Below are 23,166 nucleotides of genomic sequence, written 5' to 3' on the forward strand. Positions count from 1 at the left end.
AACAGAGGGCTTATTTGTGTTCAGCCTGGTTTAAACTTGGACGTTCATTGTGTCAAGTAGGGCACACAGGGCAATGTTCCGTTGTGTACCCGCAGGCCGTGACAGGGTAATAGTAAAGATTGCCAATTTTATAAAAAGGCCGGGGTTCCTGTAACTTGCACATCTGTTAACAAAGTTAAAATGGTTATTTGTGCAACAAGAGAGGATAGTTGGTTTTTCTTGCGAGTGTTTATTTTGAGTCCCGGGAAAGCGAAAGATTCTAAGTTAGAATCTTGAGCGTAGCGAGGGACTCAAAAACACGAGATGTAAACGAACTTTGCTCTCGTATTGCACATATAATTTTTCACCTCAGTAGTGAGAACATATTAAAGGTTGAAATGTATTTCGAATTACACAGAATAATACAGAAAAAAAAAAGAATTTGTAATAGAAGTATGAAGTGGCAGTTCATGGCCTTCACTAAATTAAAAAGCTACTTTGTTTCACTCCCTGGAGTGAGGGAGGCGCACTTTCGTCACTCCCTGGAGTGAGGAAAGTAGGCTTGTTCGAGCTGCTGAGGTGAATAACGCTTGTCCTGTTCACGCGGTCTAGTTCACGATACCGTGGTAGTCACTCACGGAATTGTGCGTAGTATTTAATTGCGCACTTGGTATACTTATTATAGTACTTATAGTATCTACTACCATTCATTGTTACTTACTCGTCTACGGTTGTATTCAAGACGTTATTCATATCACTTATGAATCGCCTCAGGCACGACCAGTACATTTATTGTATCGAGATCCGTATGCGTAAACGGATATCGTACTTACTAATATAGTTAAGTGTCAAAGAAACTATGAACGTATGTCAAGTGGCATCCCGTATTTGACCGGTTTTTTTTAAACGTCAGTAGCCAACAAGCATATTATGATAGCTGATAAGCGGTTACCTTAATGTTTTTAAGAATCCCGTACTTAAGGCTCTCAAACCCTCCTTTAAATTTCTTTAGGATGACTCTGATCAACTTACAAATATTGCTTAATTTGGTAGCTACATTCAAGGCAATGTACCTTACCAGCTTATTTGAAACATCCCGCAGAAAGAGAAAAAAAAAACATACTTATTTAGTGTAAGTTTCTTGATTACGCCTTTAATGCCTTGAGACAATGCACTCGGCAAGCGTTAGGAATAAGAGCAATATGCGTTTGACATAGCTCTGAGTTGCCAGACTTAAGTGGCAGTGGACGGGGCACATTGTCTGTATTAGAACCGATGGCCGCTGGGGCAGAAAGTATCTTGAGTGGCGACCGCGTACTGGACGCTCCCAAAGATGACGATCAGGCCTATTTGAAGTTATTGATACGAATGTGATATTACGAACTTGAGACTCAACATCTACTGCTTAAGGTCAACTTCGGCATTTTTTTCAAAGAGTGTTTTGGTATTATGTGTTCAAAAATATATAACAAATTGCACCTAAAAAAACTTATGCCTATATAATTAAAAAAAAAAACTTTTTATTGGCTTGTGGAGTAATGGATAATACTAAAGTAGAAAATGAAAAAAAAATAACGTTAACATTGTGTAATGTGTGGAGTGGGTTAATATGCTAATATACATAAATTGTAATCTCATTTAGGACAAAGTTTCCATATTGTACGCCTCTCTGAGGCAGGTTTATCATATTTATATCATACCAATTATATTTATATCAATTATATTTATGCCTCCTGGTAAACATCGCCGAATGTTGGATACGGACGGATAGCGGGTGTTGCGGAGGTCTTTAAAAGGTTTCTGTCAGTAGGAGTCTTAAATATGTACAAGGTCTAAAAATAGTCTTGGTCCTCGTTCTTCGGAATACTAGTCGACCATAGGACTCAACAAAAACAGCAAGATGGATGCAATGAGAAAGTTAACAACACTAAAATTAACTACGGTTTTATTACACCTACCATCCACCTTAATACGATCACGCCCTGCTCCTGCCATGTTCTTTATATCCGTTGCCTCCTTGGTTTATTTGTCGAGGAAGATGACTCCCTCGGACCAGCGACATTGTTCAAAAATATTTGTGCATCCGACTCCAACGTAAGTTGTTTATGTTTATACAAGCCCGTTTGAGTGGACTGTTGGCAGTAAATAAATATTTCGATAAATGTTAAATAAATATAGAACGCCAAGGCACGGAAGCAAGTAAACTCTTAAATAAATAATTAAATAGTTTTTTTACAGGAATGGGGTTTCAAAATCGATGTAATTGAGTTTATATCGTCGTCTAGTATCAACAACACAAACCTCATTCAACTTGCTGTGGGATTAGGTCGATTTGTGTTGTGTAAGATTGATAGAGTCCACCTGGGTCAGGCGTGGCTCACTCCGCGATTTCCTAGCGTCGCTAGAAGAACATGCAGCCCACACCAATTTTGGTGTCTAGCCATAGTAGTTGCCGCGCACCGCTACGGAACGGGCGCCTGCTCGCGCTTGCGCCACCTAGCGGCCATATCTGTCGTAATAGACGCGTTTTGTTAGAGTGAACCTTCTGTACCTAGTACTATTATTTATTCTGTGCCTGAGCTAACTTTGCACCGACTTGAATAGAACAAAGTGAAGGAGTGTCATTATGAACGTCATACTTTCATGGAAATTTGACATTAATGATGACATGGTCACACTTTGTCATTGCAAATGGCATGCAGAGTTAGCTTGGTCCGACTCTGATACTTCTTAAATATTTATTATTTATTTATTTAATGTTTAATTTGTCAAGTCAAATTATACAGCTATATAGCTAGCTCTAAGGGATTCTAGAATTTGATTTAAATTTTAAAACCAGTAACAATTTTGAGATAAATTTTGAATAAACTACTCGAATACAATACGACCTAAACTTCATGGTAAAGAATTTAGAATAGATTAACAGTTTGACGGATTAAGTCACTCAAAGAAAATAAACATGTCAAAATAATAGAAATAACAGAAATCAAGTGAAAATATGTAAAATACATCGTTAAATAATTCTGAAACCATTGGAAAATAAAAGGTAAGTAACCAGATGGCTCAGGGCCGCATTAGGGTAGAAGGAGTTTAGGGAGAATTTAGAAATGGTAGCCAGAAAGTAAACATTTTAAATCAAAAGTTTCAGGGAGTAATTTGGAAGACGAGAATCAGACAGGAAGACAAGGCAAAAGCGTTAAGGAATAATAGCAGATTGGAGAATCCAGAGGATCAGCCCGTGGGAGTAAGGACTGGGAGTTAGGACCCAGGTATGAGATGCTACAATGTCCGCTCTTGAAAGTTTATTTAGGGCTCTCAATTTGATCTTGAAATCTACATCACTGAAGCTGTTAGGCCGTGTTTGGTATCGTTTTCGTATAAATCGGGGGTGATCACATTGACACCATTCCGAAGTAAAGCCATATAAACTTTAAACAAATACCTTTTTTTAAATTTAAACTTCTCTTCACGCATCACGCATAAACCGCTGAACCGATTTAGTTCAAATTTGGTATAGAGATATTTTGAGTCCCGAAACAGGACATCAGATAAATTTTATCTCAAAAATCGTCCTTTAAAGGTGTGAAATGGGGTGTGGGGAAAATTCGTTCGGGAGCCTGGGGTCCCCGGCCGTAGCCCCTGATGGCTCAACACTTGATATGTTCACCTCCTAACTAGTCCAAACAAAGTTACAGACTCAAAAATTGTATTCCAAGCATTTCCCTCTATACCTTCTTGTTGCTTGGCCTATAAAAAGACCATTAAATTCAATTTTCGTGCAGTTTACGCTAAAACTGCAGCTAAAAAAAACACAATTTAGTAATTGCGCACTTAACAATCGCAATTAAATTGCGAATTTTAGAATATAATTTACGTCAACCGAGGATTACAAGTCCCAAACTAATAGTCTGTTAAACTCAATAAACAGAGTCGTAGAATGTATTCGATCCCATAAATTCCACGACTCTTCTCTTTCCGCACAGACTCTAGATTACACATTCTGCAATTCCCCATTTCATTTGTACATGATAAGTTAGGAACAAACGGCAATTCTAGCTGTTAAAAGTAGTTTGGAAGTCTTCAACAGGTTCTCAGTTTGAAACTTTCTCTTGGAATTGGGATCTCTCAATCTACGACAGATGTGCATATTTTATTTCGTCGCTAGAGTCCGGGTGCTTAATTATGTACAGCGAGATGATCGTGCTCATCTGCTCTTCACTTTTAATGAGCAGACTGTTATCTAGTTAAGAAAAGCTCGAGAACAGGATAATTTATTCATTAGGAAAATTTTGGAGTCTGTAGCTGCTGTGATTTTTATGTGTGAAGAAAGTTTGTCAAGAGTCAAGGGTAGAGTTGTCGTATAAAGAAAACCGGACAAGTGCGAGTCACACTCTCTCACCGAGGATCCGTACAAATGTAACTTATTATTAATTTTTAAAATTTTTCACATATTTATAGTTTTGAGATTTTTCCCTGTACTTGTAATGTAAAAAGATATTATTACTTGCCAAATTTCATAGTTCTAGGTCAACGGGAAGTACCTTATGAATTTTTATTCCCTTCAGCGTGTCAAAACATACGTTTTTTGCGGTATAAACAGCCGTATCTTTTTTTTACGTTAATTTAGAAGTTTTCACAGCTTCAAGGGACTGTAGACCTATATGTTTTGCGAGTGGCCAAACAGTGAAACTCGTAGGCATAGCTAATAGTTAGCAAAATGCTGGTAAAAACAGAGGTTTTGAAACTCGAGGTGCGGGGGCAGGTCAACGAAATGAAAGACGCGTCTCGCGTGGGTGCATCGATTCAACTAATTTGCATGCGGTCGGAAATTTCTCCACTCGTAGCCTAACAATATTGTTTGTAGTTCACAATGTACGATGTTGCGATTTCTCCGTGAGGGAGGGGCCTTAGTCAATGGAAGAGGCAGGTGGTCGTTCTGTCTTAAATCTTAATACAAACAGAAACAATTTTAGCCATGCGTAATATAGAAGAAGCTCCTCTCCCACTCTCAGTAGTATATATATGCGAAACACGTTAAATCAATTATAATACATTAATTTACACTACTGCCACTACTTCGTCAAATTGACACTTTCCGTAGTCGAATAGTTACAAGGGTCAAATTAACCCATTTTCACGATTGATAGTTACAAAAAGGTGTCATTTATGAAACGTGCAAACGCTGCCTTATCTGCGGCCGATCGCCCGGGGCGCGGGGTCGCGCACAAATCACAATTAGGTCGAATTTGTCTTGTCTAAAAAGTTGGGATGTAAAGTAGGAACCTCGATATATAGCGGGAAGGGAAATCGCATCGCAGTCTACGCGTAATGCGATTTAGGATTTTAGCGCTCTAACTAGTTTATTAAGGATTTGTTTCTATTACCCTGTCTTTGATACCCGTCCCTTCGTCGCGACAATATTCAGGTTCCGACCGCAAGCAGTATAGCCGCACCGCAAACTTGATAATCAATAGTTATTTGTTTTACAAGGGGACAAAGTTGTTGTTTAACCCCTCGTGCTATTATTGATAGCCTCGGTTAACAAGCGATAGATTTCAAAATTCTTGAGCGTTGCGAGGTTTTCGAGGCACGAGGGTTAAAAAAACTCTACTCCCGAGTGAAACACAAAATATTTCACCACAAAAATGCGAGAAAAATACTAGCTATAAACCATAAAAAATCAAATTCTCTTAAATATTTATCATTTAGAATTATCACTTATAGGTAAATTTTTCCAGCCAGCATGAGGATACAACTCAAAATTTGCATGATACATGATCTTGTGGATAATACAATTTTCTCAACAGTTTTCGAAAAATAAAAGAGAGCCTTGACGAACCGGTCTGGTGAAACATAACATATTGTTGCAATTCATCGTATGTGACGTATCGTGAGACTATCGTGTTGGTAACATGGCGGGAAGGCGCGTGACGTTCATTGCGGTGGTCGCGGGTTCAAACCAATGAGTTTTTCGAAACTTATGTACGAAAGATAATTTGATAGGTACACATACTTATGTATAAATTACACGTCATATTTTATTTTATGAATTTCAAGTTATAAATGATAGAACTATTAAACATTTCGTAGTAGGTATATTAATACTGAGATTTTTAAAACAAATTCGCATAAAAAGGTAAAACGATACAGAATGGAAAATCTATCAAAATATTTTAAAATAAGACCAATTTTATTAAACAAATTTTATATAGAAGTTACGGAACAAATCAAATTATTTTATTAATACATATTTATTTTGTATTTTTAAAGTATTCACACTACTATAAATAAATTATACCTAAACTGAAATAGATGTCATGAGTATACCTACAATAGAAAAGTGGCAGTTGGAGGGCTTGTCACTTTCTCTTTAGTAAGTATATTACATCTATTTCCGTTTATAAATCACTAAATCTTATAAAACAAAGCCCCCCGCCGCGACTCTCTGTTTGTATGTATGTATATTCGCGATAAACTCAAAACCTACTAAACGGATTTTCATGCTGTTTTCACCTATTAATAAAGTGATTCTTGAAGAAGGTTTAGGTATATAATTTGTTAAGGTTTACCCGTGCGAAGCCGGTGTGGGTCGCTAGTAATATATAGGTCAAGTAACAGTTCCGTAAAATCTCGTACATTTCTACCAAAGATTACCTCATTTAGACTCTTAATTGTGAAGTATAAACGCGGATTCGTAATGCAATACCAAAGACTCATTGATTGTATCTTTGTGTAAAATCTAAGAAAAAATCATGTTCCCAAGTTTTCCCAGGTGAGGAAAACGATTGTACAGTGTGGTAACTGCCAAACGTCAACTTTGACATACAGTGCACAGAACCGTACAAAACATGCTATATTAGCTGTCAAATTCTAATCATGAATTTATCTTACATTTTACACATTGAATGCAATTAATGAATATTTGTCACTACACATAGGCGATCTTATACGTATTGTGAAGGGAGTAAACTCCCCTTCAGGTAAACACAAGTGTGAGCTTGAAGTTTAATTTATTTAATAGAAACGCGGCGAGCGAGGCCTGACCTGAAACAAAGCCTTGAGGTCAACTGAACTGACACATGATGTTATATTGATTATCGACTTTCAGTCATAAATTTATATCGAATATACTAATACAAAACTGTACAACACTGTGTAATACTGTGTTGTGTACAATAAAGTGATTACTACTACTACTACTACTACAAAATATTAGAAATTATATCAATATTCCGAGAATTATATCAGTGCTTTTCTCGAAAAGTGAAAGCGCATAGCTGAATCGGAACCCTTTTGTTTTTGCTGCAATGCACATAGAGTATTGAAACGAATTCTATTTTTCGTGGTAATATTATATATTTTTCTGATAATTCGATTGTGTATTTTTTTTCCTGTTTGTTAATATATGTAATTGTATATTGTATGTGTTTGCAGTAACGATATATATTATGTTTTATGATAAAACTTTTATCTATTTATCTTAAAATACAGTAGGACCTGCGTCACGTTTAATACGATTTTCTACTCAATATGCCATTTCACACTGCCCTCTGCTATTTGTTTAAAAAAAAATCCACGGTTAATATGTTTTCCGCGATTCGAAAATTTTCTTTAGCTTGTCCCAGATAAAACATAACGTTTTTGGGTGATGATCGCGAGTCGCCTTAAATATTTTTATTATTTATTTATCATTATAAATATACATATGATAAATAATAATATTCTATGAAATCGTCGAAGACGAGAACCGAAAAGAAAAATAAAGTAAGTAATCTATGATAATATATACTTGCGATTTTACCCTTGACTGACTACAAGCATTGTAGACAGGCCCGGATCAGACCGAAAAGGGGAATATGAACCGACGCTCAAAAAATTTTGCGCAGAAAATCTATCATGGGGCAGTAAACATGAAGAATAGGCGTGGGTCGATCATTTATAGGATACCTACTGTTGATATTATAAGCTGGGTTTCTATTTTTAGTAAGTGATAAAAACTGACGTGAATACGCGTTGATAGCCTAGCGGTAAGAGCGTGCGACTTTCAATCTGGAGGTCGCGGGTTCAAACCCCGGCTTGTACCAATGAGTCGGAATTTATGTACGAAATATCATTTGATATATTTACCATCCGCTTTTCGGTGAAGGAAAACATCGTGAGGAAACCGGACTAATCCCAACAAGGCCTAGTACCCTCTGGGTTGTAAGGTCAGATGGCAGTCGCTTTCGTAAAAACTAGTGCCTACGCCAATTCTCGGAGATAAGTTGCCAAGCGGACCCCAGGCTCCTATGAGCCGTGGCAAAACAAAATATCAATAAATAAATAAAAAAACAAAATAAATAATAATATGTAGGTTGTCTAGAAAAGATCGCTTTTAGGGTTTCATTGTATTGTTTTATGTATTGAGTATTGAGGTGTGAAATAAAGAATATTTGTATTGCTTCCTTATGAACTGTGTATATGTGACGTTTTCAATCAAAAGGTACCACATTGTCGCAAAACATAAGGACGAAAATTGCTTGTATATTTATACGAAAAACCTGTCAGAGCGTCCTTATGGCAAGGGGCAATGTGGTACCTTTTGCTTGAAAACGACACATATGCCGTTTATGCGTAATAAAGGAAAAACAACCAAACTTTCACATAATATTAGCAGATATATTAAATATATTATATGGTGGAATTATTCGCTGCATTATGGGTACGGTCTTGGTGGCTCAGATGGTAGAGCACTGTACTAGTGATCCAGTGGTCGTGGGTTCAAGTCCCACCCAAGACAGTGAACTTTTCCACTTTTAATTTATTTCTAGGCTTAATATTATAACGGGTCACTCACAAATTTTAAGTCGAACATTGCTCGACATGTTCCGCTCCATAACGAGGAGCTTTAACGGGAGCACAACTTGGCGGTCCGACGACTGCGGGCTGCAGCTCTCCGCGATCAGTCGAGCAAATTTCGACTTATAATACATGAGTTGCCCGTTTCAATATATTTCATATGCCTGTGTCCCACAGAACTTTTTTTATTAGCAGATGGTTATAATTTATCATTCTGTAAGTTATAGGTATCATCGTCTAGCCACAACACAACCCTTAAAGCTTCAAGAACAGCCATATCACTATAGCCCTGACCTCCATACTAACCCATTATTATCTTACAAATGGTGGGTCCCCGCCATCCTAATTTACGCTATTGCTTAACAATTACGCATGAATTCGAAGGGGTGCCTTGTGTGAGTAGTGTGTCCCGTTTCAGGAATATGGCACGAGAGGGTTTGGTCTACAGTCCCCTGTGTCCAATTACTACCCCAACAAATTCCTTGCTTTAAAAATTTTCGCAGCACCTGCATAGTAGGTATCTAATATTTTAAAGGAAACGTACTGTTTTCTTAACTACTTATAACTATTATAAGCATTTAAAAAAATTCAGTTGTGTAAAACCACTGGAAATTAAACTTAGATTATGAAACAAATCTTTTTCTCTCTGCGTGTAATCTCATTGTTCCCTTATTACGGGAACATTCCAAATGCCCGGAATCTTACCGCACATCACTAGTCCTGTCAGACCCTATTCATACCGCGACGAGACTACAAAGGGAACTAACAAACGTACATCCTCAATGTCATTCGCAATCTGACTGTACATTGTTATCTTAGGACCGACTAGCTACCGTGTAAGTTAGTTTGGACCTCGTGACTTTGTACACAACTTAGAACAGATACGCGCTTTGTTGTGATTGACTGTACCAATTTTGCCAGCGCACGGAATGATAAAATCATACAGGTTCGCCCAAAATTACATTCACAAAGAATTTAAAAAAATATTTTTTGTCGTCTGTCCGTCTGTCCGTCTGTCCGTTCGTCCGTCCGTCCGCTTGTCTATCAAGACCCATCTCGGGAACGCGTGGAGGTATCGAGTTGAAATTTCAACCATATACTCAGGTTTACGGTCCCTTGAAGCTGTGAAAAAATCAAACTTCTAAGTTAACATAAAAAAAAAGATATGGTCGTTTATGCCGCAAAATACGTATATATTTTGATACTCAAGGGAATCATAATTGATCGGGTAGTTCCCGTTGACCTAGAACTATAAAATTTGGCAAGTAATATCATCTTATACTACAAATACAGGGAAAATTCTAAAAGCTGTAAATTGGTATAAAATAAAAAATAAATAAAAAATAGTTACATTTGTACGGAACCCTTGGTGGGCGAGTCCGATTCGCACCTGGTTTTCTACTGAGCCCACTTTAACCTTTTAAGATTTTGTTTGGAGTCTGTCCTTTGCGAATATAGTCTTACTAGCTTTTGCCCTCGACTTCGTCTGCGTGGAATTAGTAATTAGAATATTGAGTTTTCTTTCCTACTTTAGAAAATATTGATTTCCCATACAAATTTTCACCCCCTTTATACACTCCTGAGGGATAATTTAGGTCCTTCTCCGGGTCTCAAACTTCCACCCCCCTTTTCACCACCATAAAGGATGATTTCTGGGATAAAAACTACCCTGTCCTTCCCCGGGCCTCAGACTCTCTCTATACCAAATTTCAACTAAATCACAGACAGACAGACAGACACACTTTCGCATTTCGCAATATTAGTAATATTAGTATGGATTTCCATGTGAGTTTCACGGCTTTTGCCCTTGATTATAAAACGTGTAAAAACTCAATGATAAACTTCAATTTTGCGCTAACCTTCTCTTAAGAGCTTTTTGCTGGGAGAACAAAATATGCCGTTGTTTAATACCTTTCATACACACGAAGAGGATTTTCTGTAAAGTTCTCGCTATGTTCATGCATCTCATGTTCCTACACATTAGTTATAAACTTACATGTTATCTCAAGTTAGTTAAATCGCGTAGTTGAAAGCGAGTCGGATTTATGAGTTTAATTTCACTTTGGTAAGTTTTTAGATGCATTTTAAGCGGCCGGTTTTAAGGAATGTGTAAATAATTCAACTTTTGAATGCCACCCTTTAGGGTGCCGCGAGTAGTTAAGCACGTTTTGGACACTATGTTTTGTGTTATATGTAGGTATTTTTTGAAAAAAGTTCATTCAAAGATTAAGAGGAAAGGGGACGACGAGCCGGGGGTATAATATTGTACCAGCTTTCCCCCTAATTGGGTCAAAATTCGCGAGTTATCGCATCATCCGTCAGTGTCAATGTCAACTTATCGACTTTGTAGTTAAGTATACGATTTACAGTGTTCTAGATAATAAAGTAGTTTAAACCTTCTATACAATGGTCACATTTCATAGTTAAATGAGAAACAACTAGCAAACCATCCCTGTCCTCATGCGAACCGCGAAACACTTACTTATGCTATTTTTCCCACCGGTCAAAAAGAAATAAAAAATATGTATTTTTGGGTTGACTTACCTACTTCGGAAACAAACTAGAACCATGTACTTGTACAACATTACTACTAAAATCCTTCCACTGAGCATAGTCAGGCGTGTATTATATAGTGTTTATCTACGGTATTTATTCTACAACGAACCCGCCCTTTGCCTGGTTCACTGGCTCGCCTGAAGGTGCCAGTTTCGACGTGAATGCTGTGAGTAATCACATTGGCTAAAATACATTCCCAGATCCTGGAAATTCAGTGTTTGTAGATAAGGCTTGCAGTTGAATGGTATCTGCATAGCAACCGTGGGCCTTTGAGTAATCAATGAAACAAATAAATCGTCTGTAGCTGTATATTTGGATGTTCAAAGGCTAAGCTTTAAGGAAGCCAGGGAGATAACCTATTTTAGAAGACCGTTGGTGAATTAGTCGGTAGTTTAGATAAATAAAATCTTGCAAATCTTCGTCTTTATAATAAGCGTGATAAACACATCAATTTAGAGCTAATATCAAGTGATTTTTATGGCTACTATACTCTCCTTTGCGTCGCGCAGTCGGGTAAAAGAGAACAGTCTTGAAAGTTTTAAGCGCAGAATTTCATAAAACTGAGCAGAGTCGTAGAGTTCAAACTTCGATGCATAATACTAGAATATTCTAAGCAAAACTAATTTATATCGCAGTCGATATCCTATTTGATTGAACTACATGATTCTCCAAGTCTAATAGCTGGTCTTGAGATTAGAGTTCGGTTAGCCGCACCGACCTCGAACCGAAAATGGTCGTAAGTCTGTAACTAACGTGCAGCCTGAGATCAATGTCATGAAGTAGGCATTTTTGCTTCTTAATCCAAAGTAATAAGGTTTAAAATGTCTAGATATCCTATGGGGCTAGGATATATGGAACTTACTGCATACTGAGTTAAGAATCCGATAGGGAACCTATATAGCTTATGTTAGATTAAAATTTAAGGAGCCTAGTTTAATCAGATACGAGATAGTTCCTAAGAAATGAAATCGTAAATCGTATGTTCAAAATATTTCCTTTCTTACTTGAAGTTGGTATTTAAAAGGAAATTATAATTTCTAACCAAAGGTATTCGTAAAGTTTTGGATGATCTTGAATGGATTCACAAAGTCACATGAAATATCTAGAACATGTTTTTTTCAAGTCACTTCCACACTCAACTTTCAAACAGCTTCCTTGAAATATTTTAGTACGAATGCAACAAAAGCCGGCGTCGCAAAAACACACAAGAATCATAACCACGTGTTTCCGTCACGTCCGCACAAAATAAAACGTCATAAAAAAGTCTCTAACACTTGCGGATTACTAAAAATCTGAGTACAATGTTGTGTAAGGTCCCGTTGAAATTCCGGGGAGGTCTCGTAACGGGGCGCAATAAAATATTTCATTACCGTGAACATCGCCGGGAATGCCTTTTTGGGGTCTCGATCGTTGCAGCGGGTAATGTGAGAATTGGTGCAAGTTTGTTGCGAATACTTTACTGGCTAGGGAGGTAATATTTTTCGTATTCTGTGCTAGCTGCCACTGCAAGTCTGGGGATTAGGGATGTAGTATGTATACAATACAATACAATACAATACAAATACTCTTTATTGCACACCTCATTACAGAAAACAATACAAATAATACAAAAAAGAAGAGGTTAAACAACAGGCGGTCTTATCGCTAAAAAGCGATCTCTTCCAGACAACCGGAAAAATCAGGTAGCGGAAATTAATAAATTTACATCATGTCAGTAGGTGTTTCAGCTGCAATTAAAGAAATCTAGCACAAAAAAAAAACACAAAACAATATACCATACATATAAAAATCAAATCAAATATATATCCATATAAATATATGTACTATGTGTGGAAGATGTCGTTTAATATACCAGTTCAGTGGCAAACATACCGCCCGCGTGACGGTTAGCGGTTACCGTTGTCTACAGGCACAAGTTCAGAGGGCCTAATCAAGATGACAATTGTTGATCGTTGATAGAAAACGCAAATATTTTTTGTAACATCTGTCGTACGAGTATTTGCAGTAGTACTTGCATGAATAAGATCGTTTAAATATAGTCCGACACCGACAAGAAATTGTACAAAATTATTGAGGGCGCCACTTCTACGTAACTTAAAAAAATTAGTATGGATCTTTTTAGTTCCATTTTATTTAATTTATATTATTTTATGTCGCACTAAATAACTTATTCAAAGAGAACATATGTTTTTTTTTATATATATATTGTTAGCACGGCAGCTGTTATCCCAGTACATTTTTTTCTTTTTGTTTGGCGTTTGTCGATGTACGATTCTAAAGTTACTCGAAGAACCAATTTGAATAATTAAATTCATTTTAGTTGTGGGGGTGCACTGCCTCACCACGCATTCCAACCGTATGTGCCGTATGTTACATTCGAAATCTGATTCAATTGTTAATGTACCTATTCTAGCGTAAGTTCAAAATGGTTCCCCGATGACACATATTAACGATTGTTTTGCTTGATACAGTGACAGTCTGGAGTATAACAGTTTTTTACTTACATATAAAAATTAGCGGACATATGGACATACTTACAAAAAAATTAAATGAAGACATCATTGTGGATATGTTGTTTGTATTTCGGCCCAATGCGAACAATGCTTATAAGATGTCACAGCGATACGATACCGATAGATCGCTGTGATATCTTATAAGCATTGTTCTATTGGGCCGTTTGTCTACGTGACGTGATAGTGATAGTGTCGGTCTCTTTCAATCGCGTGGTGCTAAAAAAGTGTCACTTATTTTATAACGTGGATAAAACCATCTATAATACGCCCGCTGATATGTTATGCATTCGTGCGTAGCATATGCAGTGTCCTTATGTAAACAACCCAAGTAAACAACTGTATATTACAGAGACTTTATCTCAGTTTCCGCCCGAGCTCACTTGCGATACAGTGAAAATAGTGGCACAATAAAATGGTCCAACTCTATCGGCCGAGGGCTCTTATCGGAAAACTGTTACGGTGATTCATTGCGGTATTTACTTACCGCCTTCGATTCCACCTGCGCGGGCTCTAAGATAATTAAGTTATGTGTAAACCTAAGGGTACCTACTTATGAAAAAATGGCCTTAATTGAAAATTGGGGTCATATATTTGCATCGGTGGTCGAGACTGGATTTGAACCGCATCTTCAGGGTGCGCAGGTGACGCCATAAACTCATGATTACTTGGCACTGGAAGCCATTGTCCGTATTTGCAATCATTAGTGTACGGCCGCAGTGGTGTGAACAGAGGCGCGTTCGGCGAGGCGTGCAGCGTTGCGTCGTGCGTCCAAAAGATTTGAGCAGCGTGCATCGATGAGAGATCACTCGTGTAGGTATGTTTGCTTTGCGCCGGATTCGCTGGTGGCCGCTTCATATGCGTTTACTCAGGTTGCACCCTTATAAGGCTTTCTTTATGATATAGGCTCTTTTCTTGGAGGTTTGAAGGTCGTATAGGTCCGGAAATACCGCGGGCGACAGGTTAGGTAGCTGTGAGAGGCGTATTGCCTTGTCCGCAATTTTAAAATAAAATATTTTACAGCTAGAATTATATGTATAGGTAATAGGTATCTGCTATGTACATAGATGTAGGTACCTCCAAATACCTATTTAGATTTCACCTGCAGATTGATATCATCAAATTCCTAATGATTGTTTTATTATTGTTATCAATTCTGAATGAAATGTTAATGCCTCTATTACAAAAATAACAGTAGTAATGCAAGTTTTCTGTCAAGAAATATTTACCTCATGATACATATGTACGCCTACGTAACTATAGTTGCGTGAGTAAAGACAATAGATTACCGGTTTACTACAGAAATCCGAAATATACTGTTATTCTTTCCTAGAGCACACAAAACGAGTGCAGCGCCCGGATGATCATTCGTCAATCTAGCTCGACTCATGTCACGCGAGTACCAAACCAAAAGGCAGTAAGTACGTACCAATGTCACAGGTTATTGGTACACTTTTGACGTACGCTATAGGACAATGCTGTGCGCTCGCGTGGATGGACAGATAACGCGTGAAAAGGATGCAGGGTTGTGAGCGTATTGGGCGAGTGTGTCAAAATAGTCATTATCAAAAAATGCTTATAATAACAGTAGATATGTACGTTCAGTCAGCATCAAAAGTAACGGATCAAAAGTGTCTACCTACTTAGGCTTAGGTTTAAGATGTTTATTTCTCAAAAGATTACAAGAATAATCACTTCCTGAGAAATACATGTTTACCTAAAGGAGAGGGGTAATTATTAATAATTATACAAAAAATACAAAGCCAATTCTAAACAACTAAGTATACAACAATTTAAAACTATTCTATTATTTGTTAAAACTAAAGCGGGTTAGATATAAGCAACGAGACATTTTGCCGACGACATTGTTTTGTTTGCCGAGACCCTGGAAGATCTTCAAAGCATGATTGAAAGCCTATACCATGCTTCTTTGACGATAGGTCTTAAGATGAATATGTCCAAGACTAAGGTTATGACGAACATCCCCGGTAATTTGATTCCAATCATTAAGGTTGGGAAAGAAATGCTAGAGGTGGTCGAGCAATACTTGTATCTTGGACATATTCTATCATTTGACAAAGCACAGCAGCCGAAGGAGATCTCCAGGAGAATCCAGCTGGGTTGGGCGGCATTTAATAAATTAGCGGACATCCTGAAACCTGTTAACATTCCACAATGCATGAAAACTCGCCTCTTCAACCAATGTGTCCTGCCCACCATGACATACGGTGCCGAGACATGGACGCTCACTAAGGAGGCTGTGCATAAAATCCGCGTAGCACAGAGAGCCATGGAGCGCGCCATGCTCGGTATCAAGCTTCAAGATCGAGTAAGGAATGTCGAGATCCGTCGACGCACCAAGGTGCAAGACGTTGGTTTCGCCATTACCAAACTAAAATGGAGTTGGGCGGGACATGTTGCTAGGCAGAGTGATGGCAGGTGGACTAAAATGTTAACGGAATGGTGGCCGCTTTCGAATGAAAGAAGCCCCTGACGTCCATCCGGAAGATTGCGGGTCACTTTTGGATGAGATTAGCTCAGGACCGGGACAAGTGGCGTACTGGAAGAGAGGCCTATGCTCAGCAGTGGGCGATAAAGGGCTGATATGATGATGATGAACGAGACATGCATGCGCTTCTGCTAAGTAGCATTATAACATGGTTATCTTACTAACTTACAATTCTCTAATAGCATAACAAAGAGAAATATATTTTTTATAAAACGGACACTGACTAGGTCTACCACGGACGTAATGTCACGTTCGAAACGTCGGGCCAAATAATAAAATTAAGTGTACGCGATTAATTCCCGTTTCAGTTTTAGAAATTATGAGTTATGAGTGAAAATCGTGTTAGTTTTAATAAACATAAAAAATAACGACTCTATATGTAGGATAATTAGACTGTATCAGATACTTTTCGCGAACTTCAGAGATTTGGAAATACATTTTAAGGATTGAGGACTTTTAGCGCGTTGTTTCATGCTTTACTCTTGATGCTTACTATACCTACAGAACAATCCATAGCTGGGGTAAATTAACCGAATAAGTTACAGAAAGTACTTACATGTCTATTAAGTTAGAACAGGTTCGTCGACAGTGAGCTGCTGGTATACAGTTAGTATCACAAATATAACGAAACGCAAGGTTTCTATTACTTTAAAATAACGATTCCTTGCGCCCGATTCTAATATTAATTTCTTGTTCTGAAACTGTTGTCAAATGTGAAATTTCTAAATCAGAAATGTTACTATTGATATCTTCTTATTTTTACAGTTGACAGCTGACTGATCATATTATCTATAACCGTTCGATAACAAGTGGGAAATATCTGAATAGGCCTCCATGTATGTTCTCGGCTACAATGCTACAACGTAGTGCTACCAGCGTAGCATAAATGTGAATGAGTTAACACGTTTAGTGCTAGCGTGAGCGTAGCCGATAACATGGAAAAACCCGTATGAAGCGAAAAATGCTTACGAACAGAGAATCCGCTTAACGGGTCGCTGGCACCTGTGAATGTATTAACAAACATACAAAAGACGGCCCCTTTAGCCGAATTATTTTCTCAAACTAAATACCCGTTCAACAGAGTGAAAACCGCAAAATTGAGGTATGTTTGAGGGTATTTAGTTTTGAGCTATATTTATGTAGCTCCAGTAGGTACTTGTTATTATATTGTCACTAGACCAACATATGATACAACGAACGTTTTGTGTACTCCAATCCCACATGGAGCAATTACCAATAATGTTTGCTAATGGAAATGAAATTTAGTGGAATTTAGTATCCTGGCGCAATAAGCATTAAACACCTGCGATCGGTCACCGCAGACCACAACCGATATGCAGATGCATTATACCCATCTGATGCAATCAGTATACTTTTCAAATATTTTTTACTTGTTTATTTATGACGAATATTTAAAATGAAAAGATCATCCCTAATAGATTAACAAGTCAAATACTTTATTGTTTTACATATACTTATTAACCGGTGACATTTACCTGTTCGGGATGTATTATAAATAATGTATATATACGTGATATAATCCGGTTTTAGAGTTTTATTTCATGAGTAACTATCGCAGTAACCGAAGACAATATTAAGTAGAGTATGTTTAAACTTATGAATAACACCTTAAATTACGTTTAAATATTATTCCATTCTTGCCAAAAAGCAAAGCCACACACTGCTTCCAGCTTAATGAAATTATGAACTTTTTTACGTTGTTCAGGGTAAATGTAGAACCAGAGTGTCTCACGCACGCGCACATTGTAATATACACCATAAAAACGCGAACTCATACGTATATTCCGCTCCTTGTATATTGAGTATGCTTGACTGCTCACACGTTACATGCAAGACATCAAACAAAAGTTCTGTCAAGCGGGACATTCTCAAAACGCGTTTCAAACAAACCGAATCGTGAAAAGCCTGTGGATACGTTTTCTGACTGAATACGCTTACTGGGGCTTACAAAAAAGTCGTAAAGGCATTTGTAAATTTTATTTGCATTGGCTTTGTGAGATCACGCCAGTTGGAGTGAAAAGGGTGTTGTCAGGATAACATGGGTTAATGCATGGCAAGGCTTACTATCACAAAGACTGTTATGACTGTTTGGAGAGAAATCGAGACGAGCGTTCACGCTTCGGAGCATATTCTCTTGACCTCTATTGGGTCGAAACTATTGTGTGATGTCCCAAAAGTAGTCTCGAAGAGATCGCTCTTTAGCGATAATACATCCATCGTCTACCTATTTTTTGTAACGTATGTTCTGTACTATTTTCTTTTATTTTGCTTATGCATTTACTCTTATTTACTCTGTTTTGGGTTTTATGAAATAATTTATCATGTTTTGAATATTGTTGTTAAGCTTCCCGGCTAGCTAGGTCTATTACGAAAGCAGACATAGGACCCGTGCGAAATCGCCTTTTCATACAAACGTAGTTATCATTTTCCTCTGGATATAGCTATGGTTTTATATAAAAATATTTTCCATAATGTGTTTTTCAGAGAAAAAAAATGGGGACTACGTTCGTATGGAGAAGCGGCCGTCCCCTTTCCTCTTAAATTGCCAACAAAAATTCATTTTAAAAGTCGTTAAAAATGAAATAAAACTAGCAGATGCGCTTTATTTTCCCACGTACCTCGAGACCGACGCTAGATTCGATAAAATACGTGACACAACTTTTCTAGTCTTTTATCTTGAGTCTATAATAGTCTTAACTTTACTATTGAGAATACCTACGTAGTTTTTTAAACTAAAAGTTTAGATTGACCCCCGCTTCGATTTGTCGGCTTCGTGCCGAATCAGAGTTGGCTGTTAAAGTGGCACCCACTCAGACTTTCAAAATATATGACGTATAGTGGTAGGGATATCTGCGCCTGACCAAAGCGTTTTTTTTAAAGCAAAAACGTAACCCTTATAATTTCGTCATGTCCGTCTGTCCGTCCGTCCGCCCGTCCATCTGTCCGTATGTTACAGCCATTTTACTAGGAAACTATAAGAATTTAATTAATAAGATATATTTTATTGAAATATGGAACGTAGGTGTATATAAAACCAATGAATGTATGTAACTAAAATAAAATAAAAAGTTCTTTCAATAGCGTTTTTTTTTTAAATCATTGAATACTTTTGTAAATAATCGCTTCGAAAGTTAATAATGTTGCCCAATAATGTTGAACTGGGCGTGCAAAATATTTTAAAAGGTATTAATATTAGTTTTTTCAAAAAAACTTCTTATTAAAACGATGTAACTAAGTGCCTCGAGCATACGCTTGTATGACGTCACATAGTCCTTATAAATACGCACATGTTTGATTTTTTAACATTAATTGTAGTTTACTTTATCTAATACCTTTAAACGAGCAATTCTTGTATATATATGTATATATTTGTGCATAAGAAACTGTCTGCACACATCTTCAATAACAGTCTTCTCTCACCAGTACAGTCAGGTTTTCGTTGTGGCCATAGCACGACTACTGCATTACTGAAAGTTACTGAGGATGTGAGGCAGGGCATGGAGTCTTCGCAATTAACTGTGCTTGTTCTGGTGGACTTTTCGAACGCATTTAATGCCGTCAACCACGAGCTCTTACTTACCACCTTGAAATATCTGAATATCTCGTCATCAGTGGCCGATTGGTTCGCTTCTTATCTGCAGGGTCGTCAACAGGCTATTCGAGCTGATAGTACCATTTCCGAATGGTGTGAGCTTTCTTCCGGCGTTCCTCAGGGCGGTATTCTGTCTCCTCTTTTGTTCTCTGTATTTATAAACTTAATCACTGATCGAATTAAATGCCCACACCACTTATACGCTGACGATCTGCAACTTTATGCCCAAGCAAGCCCAAGTACCTTAGATAACGCGATCCTGAAAATAAATGATGACCTGGAAAGCATATCTGCGTGGTCTCGCAATTTTGGGATCTCTGTCAACCCCAACAAGTGTCAGGCCATTATACTGGGTAGCCCTCGTCTGCTGTCCTTACTTGACATCACATTCTTAGATCCGATTAAATTCGAAAATAATGTGGTTCCGTTTCAGTCTACTGTGAAAAACCTCGGTCTAATCGTTGACAGTGGTTTGACTTGGACCTCCCAGGTGTCTGAAATTTGTCGCAAAGTAACCAACATGCTGAGATCTCTCTATAGGTTCAAGAACTCTCTCCCAGTTAGCACAAAAACTCTTATTATTCAGGCATTGGTGTTGCCCGTGATTGATTATGCAGATGTGTGTTACTCTAATATAAGCCAGGAGTTACTCAACAAACTAGACAGACTACTGAATAGTTGCATTAGGTTCATATATGGACTTCGTAAATACGATCACGTATCGGCCTTCCGCCGCAAACTGAACTGGCTTCCCATCCGTGAACGCAGGTCACTAAAAATTCTCTGTACCCTTTACTCTATATTATTTGATCCTGCCGCTCCTGATTACCTTAAATCTAAATTCAATTTTGTAGCACCACGTCCCGGTTGCGAGTTGCGTACATCTCGAAGTCTGAAACTGACCATTCCCCATCACCGCACTGGCTTTGTTTCCAACTCTTTCGCCCTTCAGGCAATTCGTCTTTGGAACGATCTCCCTCTTCCTTTAAGGCAAGCACAGAGCAAATTTTCTTTTAAAAGAAAATTACGTAAGCACCTCTCTAACTCGCTTAAAAATAAATGATCCGCATGTTACTTGTATACTTGGGTACATAATACAATATTTATTTATATATGTATGTATGTATGCATGTTTGTATATATATAGGTATATATTGTTATTATTCTTATATGTGTAAGTGTATGAACAAAATATATATTGTTTAGAATAATTTGATTTGTGTTTCATATTTCCTCACGCTTTCTACAATCCTACACTAACTACACGTTTCTGTTTGACCCAATGGTTGACTGGTAGAGAATGCCTTAAGGCATTAAGTCCGCCTTTTGTACAATTTTATATCGTGCAATAAAGTTTAAATAAATAAATAAATAAATAAAATAAAATATTTAGAGGATCTCGGAAACTACTCTAACGATTTCGATGAAATTTGCTATATGTGGGTTTTCGGGGGCGAAAAATCGAACTAGCTAGGTCTTATCTCTGGGAAAACGCCCATTTTTGAATTTGACATGTTGTCCGAGCAAAGCTCGGTCTCCCAGATATTTATTTTATAAGTGTTGAATAAAATCTGAGCCCATATAATCATTGCACAATGTTCTATGCTCATGTAGAATATATAGCGACCAACATACAAATCCACGCGTACGAAGTCGCAGGCAACAGCTAGTAATTACATAAAAACTTGAGTGGATTTTGTATTTATTACTGATATTAATTTCAATACTGTGGTGCTGCTAAGACTCACATGATTGAGGCAGAAAGAGCCCAGCGAGCTCTCTTAAAGGTCATGCTATACCTACCTTTCCGCTATCCCACTACCGAATTATATAACATGACTATGGTCCCCACAGTTCGCAAATTATACATCATGCAATGCCTAAAAAGATATCACCACAAAGTAGCCCCAACGCTATCGACATGCCACAAGCGTATTGAGCGCTGTCCTATTCCGAAATGCAAAACTAAATTTGCCAGAAGAAACATCAATTATAGCGCCCCATTAATATATAATAAAATAAAAATGGAACATAAAACTATAAAAACATTATCTAATCATGCTTTTAAAAAGACTATTTGGACATGGTTGTGTTCTATGAATTATGATGAGACTGAGAAACTATTAAGCCAGGGATTATTTGGATGTTAGGATTAGTACACACACACACACACGCACGCACGCACGCACGCACGCACGCACGCACGCACGCACGCACGCACACACACACACACACACACACACGCACACACACACACACACACACACACACACACACACACACACACAAATGCATGCAAGTTTTTGAATAGCCTTCCCGCTATATTATTGTTTGTACCTAAATTATATATTAAATATTTTATGTTACAAGTTAAGTTAAGTCTAATGGTTCTTTATAATTCTAACTGATTATATAATACGGGCAAACACTGGGGCTGCAACACAGTGTAAACTAACGCAGTCTCCAGGGCTCCAACTGCATACGTACCATGTATGTTTTGATCAATAAAGATTTATTTATTATTATTATTATTTATTATTAATACTAGTACTTTGGAAGCGTTTGAAATTACATCCCAGATTATAACGTATTATTACCTGTCCTCCTGCCGCCCAATGTACGTTACGATGTACACTATGTTTCTATGATATTTTAACCTTTAACTATAAAAATAAAGTAGCATTTTTTGTCCCGCGAAATTTTGGAACAAATGAAATTCAACCCAATTAAAATACAACTAGATTCAAACTTCCTTAGCTATAATTTATTCCTTGAATTGTATCTACAATTATTTGCTATTTAACTAACTGGGATGACAACAGATCCCCGACAACCGGAGTTGGGCACGGAAACCATGACCCGCGAGCCTTTCTATAAACTGTTGGATATAACCAGATAATATTATTAAGGTGCAGTGGGTTCAGCCAACAGTTAAAAAAAAATTGTAACTTTTTTTTATATCATAATACTAGGAGGATATAACCAAACGGAGACGCCACGCTAATTTTCTATACAAAAAAGTCTGCCGATTTTTGCGGAGGAGGGGAACGTCAAATGTATATACGTAACGTACGTCAGTCCATACATTGTGTATGACCATTGGCCGACTATTTTCAACAGAGGGGAACGCTTGTTCATGGCTACTCCAAAAAATAAGTCGA

General features: G+C 37.6%; 1 protein-coding gene and 1 non-coding gene across 2 annotated transcripts in view; both read left to right on the forward strand.

The window, feature by feature from the left end:
* Positions 1-23,166, forward strand: part of LOC134748598 (serine/threonine-protein phosphatase 4 regulatory subunit 3) — a 148,943-nt gene that overhangs the window by 72,941 nt on the left and 52,836 nt on the right. The window lies entirely within an intron of this gene.
* Trnat-agu (transfer RNA threonine (anticodon AGU)) lies at positions 8,686-8,758 on the forward strand. Its single transcript has one exon. It is a non-coding gene; the product is annotated as a tRNA-Thr (tRNA).

The sequence above is a fragment of the Cydia strobilella genome, chromosome 16 (assembly GCF_947568885.1).
Source record: "Cydia strobilella chromosome 16, ilCydStro3.1, whole genome shotgun sequence".
In the NCBI taxonomy this organism is placed as follows: domain Eukaryota; kingdom Metazoa; phylum Arthropoda; class Insecta; order Lepidoptera; family Tortricidae; genus Cydia; species Cydia strobilella.